Source organism: Felis catus, chromosome E1, assembly GCF_018350175.1.
Source record: "Felis catus isolate Fca126 chromosome E1, F.catus_Fca126_mat1.0, whole genome shotgun sequence".
Taxonomy (NCBI): domain Eukaryota; kingdom Metazoa; phylum Chordata; class Mammalia; order Carnivora; family Felidae; genus Felis; species Felis catus.
In genome coordinates, this window is record NC_058381.1 from 30,732,659 (window position 1) to 30,736,942 (window position 4,284).

Sequence of the window (4,284 nt, forward strand, 5' to 3'; positions counted from 1 at the left end):
GGAGCCTAGGGGGCGTGCCCACGGAAGGGCGGGCTTAGGGAGGTGGGCGGGGCGGGGCCTGAGATCGTGAAGATGGAAGAGAAGTAAAGCCAGAGAAGCACTGGACTTGATCTCGGGCAAGATGCAGGGGCTAGGGGAGTGAGGAGGCTTGTAGACGGAAGGGAAAAGGAAGAAACTAACGCCATCTCAGAAACCGCTCCTTAGCCCATCTCATCCTCCTCCCCACCCCGTACCTCCTAAAACCTGCTTGGGTGTCCCTCCTTTACCTTCTCTGAAGAAGGCAGGGAAAGTCTCTGAGGGGATTGGTACACTTGGGAGGTGAGAGGGACAGAGCAGAAATGCTTGAAAATCTCCGGGATCAGATGCTAGAACTGAATACTGTTCCAATGTCATTTCTATTCCTTCTGTTATTCATTTAAAAACATTATGCCAAGGGGCGCCTGGGTGGCGCAGTCGGTTAAGCGTCCGACTTCAGCCAGGTCACGATCTCGCGGTCCGGGAGTTCGAGCCCCGCGTCAGGCTCTGGGCTGATGGCTCAGAGCCTGGAGCCTGTTTCCGATTCTGTGTCTCCCTCTCTCTCTGCCCCTCCCCCGTTCATGCTCTGTCTCTCTCTGTCCCAAAAATAAATAAGTGTTGAAAAAAAAATTAAAACAAAACAAAACAAACATTATGCCAAGAAGGGGTGCATGGGATTCACCAGGAGGCCAAAGGGGTCCATGGCACAAAAAGGATTAAGTAACCTAATCCATAATGGGTCTACCAGGTAATTTGCCACCCTGGAGGGTGAAAGATAATCTAAAAGGCATCATGGTGTCCACCGAGGATTTCTGCTGCTTGCATAATTCAGATCTTCGTGCAACTCAAAGATCTTTTTGCTCCCTCAGCTCCTTTGGGTGTTAGTATATGTCCTACCGGCACCCTGTAATTGGCTTTGAGTAAGTAGTTGAAACAATGTCACACCACAATGTCAATACGCTTTGAAAATCCATGTTTCCCAATCTGTAAAATGGGGTAAGAATTGTGTAACCAGTGAGAACTGAGGAGGTGACTACATAAAATAAACACAGAACATGTTTGCACATTGCCTGTCAAAGTAAATACATGTTCAATAAAAATGTCCATGTATTTTGCATTCCTATATTGAAATGTTTCTCCTTCTAAACTTAAAGCCTTGAAATTAAGGCAAACTCTATGTTCATGCAAATTTCCAAGAAGAGAAATAAGATCAGCTCTGGCAGCACAGATAAGCTACTGTTTTGTTCAGTTATGAGCTGGTTCGGTTTTGTTCTATGAGGATGGTTCTAGACAAAATGCACAAGAGATTAGAGACCTATTTTCCTACTGTTTTTGTAATGCCTCTTAAATTCTCTCTTCTTTATACAAACTGTATTATATATAGTATATATATGGTTTTTTTAATGCTTATTTATTTTTGAGAGAGCACGAGCAGGGGAGGGGCAGAGAGAGAGGGAGACAGAATCTGAAGCAGCCTCCAGGCTCTGAGCTGTCAGCACGGAGTCTGAAGCAGGGCTTGAACTCAGGAACCGCGAGATCATGACCTGAGCCAAAGTCAGAGGCTTAACCGGCAGTCACCTAGGCGCCCCAAAACTGTATTATATTTAAACTGAAATTCAACTGCTTGAAAAAAGAAATTTCATCAAAACCCATTACCTAGGAAGTATTTTCAAACATCTTCAAGGAATCCCATTATAAAGGCGTGCTTTGATGAAGCTGCAATACTTCAATGTTTCAATGCTATGTAAATGGCTACGTAAATTTATGTAAATGTTATGTAAATTTTGTGAAATAGGAGCTATAAGGCCAGAAATTCAAATTGCACGTACTGCATATGTTTAAAAGTGTGTTTATCTACTAAACTCGGAAGGTAAGCACACATACATTTGGCTATGTTGAGGTTTATGCACATGTTTACTTTATTACAGTTTATGAAGGAAAGAAGCAAATAGCTTTTATTTTGTGCAGCCTCAGAGAAACCTAGAAAAGGCTTGGAGAAAGGTCTAAAACGGCCTGTTCTCCTTCAGGTCTTGCCTATTTTAATAGGCCATCCTGTTTCCTTTGTGAAAACACTCTCTAGAGAACTTCCAACAACATGACAGCTGAAGCTCCTGGCCTCAAACATGGGAATTCTGGGCAAAATACACCAAAATAGTCTTAAATATAGAGTTTAGCTGAAAATAAAGGAAGAGTATGCACCAGATTTCAGAAAGGGAAGATAGAATGAAAGCCAGAGACGCAAGCACAAGGGATATCTTTAGAAGGGATTGACTACCCCCTCCCCCCCGCCCCCCAACACTCCCCCATGCCGTGTTTCTCTGTGGAGGAACTTCCCTCCTTTAGAGTAATCCTCCTGGCCTCACTCATTCACACACTCCTTCTCAGGAGATGTGTGATTTAAATGGCTGATGAGTTTGAGAACAGGAACTATTAGATATGCCCAGATCAACCCCTTCTGGCTCCTCCTACTTGTAGAAAATACACATTTTTATCTGCCCTAGTTTATGTAGTAAACTCCAGAGTGTGGGCTGTGGGACTGGAATTGAGACTTTTTACTGCTGCCTGTGCCTGGAGGGCAAGTTTGGTTTCAGGCAGTGGTGTAATTCTTTAGTTGCCTCTGCTTCATTGTAATAAAGGGGAAATGCTAATTTCCATGGTCAGACTTCAGAATGTATCTAAATGGATTTGGCGCTCAGAGCTCATGGATTCAGAGCACTGGTGGGGAAGAGAGGAATAATATATTTGGAGCTTCCTGAAATCCAAACAGACTGACGCCCCAGGGGCTGGGGCTGGGGTTCTAATACTCACACAAGGACTGAAGACTTGGTATTGGGCCATAGTTGGTGGGAGGTTGGACAGGGGACACCCTCATAAAGCCTGGATCCCTCCAGATCTGCCCCTTCCATTCCAAGTAAACCAGAAAAATCTCCAGGCTGTAGACCATGGGGACCTCAAAGAAGCTCATGCTTTTCCTGAAGCCTTAAGTAGAAAGAAATAAAAAGACAGCTGGGAGAAACCAAACTCCGAGTGTATGCCAGAGATGTGACCTAAATTTATGTCATCTGCCCTGTATGGGAGCCACAAAGAGAGAAATTAGCACCAGATCTGATTCAGGACCACTGAAACCCCTGAGATCCTGCCAGAATTAGAGACAGGGACACTTTCACAAGAAGGACACATGGAATTACCCAGGAGAATTACCGAGGTGTGGGACAACACCCACAGAAGATACATATACAATAAGTGAGTTACGAAGATCTGAGGAAACAACTCTCCATGTGAGAGAGTTAGCAGATGTGCAAACAGGATTACCGGAACCGAAAAACTACAGATAACAACAGGCCAATATGAGTAATTTTCAATATGCATTTATGACAACTAAATAAAAGAAGGTCTAGAAAAGGAACACTAAGAAAAAAAATAAATCTGAAAGAGAAGCTTCTGCAAATGAAAAATACAATAGTCACTAAAATTAGAACAGGTAAAATTGTTCAAGAGAAATAAAGGGATAGATAAAAAGGCGGCTATGAGGCAATTCTCCAGAAAGCAACACAGAGATAGAAAGAAATGGAAAAGGTGAAGATTAAGTAAGAGACATGAAGGATACACTGAAAAGGTAAAACATTTCTGACTGGAGTTCCAAAAGAAGAGAAGGGAGAGGTTAGAGATGGGATGGACAGGTGGGGAAGAAATAGACAAATGGACAAATAAAACAAAGTGGAACTCAAATCCCAAAGAGCAAAAACCTAAAACAGGGAGGGTGAGTTCAGAGTTTTATTTGTAGGAGGTAAACAAGAGATATTGATTAGTTTTAGTCTATTGCGCATGTTAAAATTTAATGGAATGAATTCTCAAAACACAAACCAATAAAGTAGGCAAAAGGTTTAAGCCAACAGCTCACCAAAGAAGATATATCAATGGCAAATAGGAACATGAAAAAAATATTCATCATCATTTGTCAGTAGGGTAATTTAATTTAAAATAAGAGCATGGGACTCTTGATTTTGGGGTCATGAGCTCGAGACCCACCCTGGGTGTAGAGATTACCTAAATAAATGAAAACTTTAAAATAAAATAAAATCACAGTGAGGTACCACTATACACTTATCAGAATGGCTAAAACTAAAAAGATTGATCAAAGCAAGTGCTGGCAAGGATGTGGAAGCAATAGAACACTCATACCCTGCTGGCAGAATGGAAATGATACAAGCACTTTGGAAAACTGACAATTTCTTTAATACACCTACCATAGAATCCAGGCATTCCACT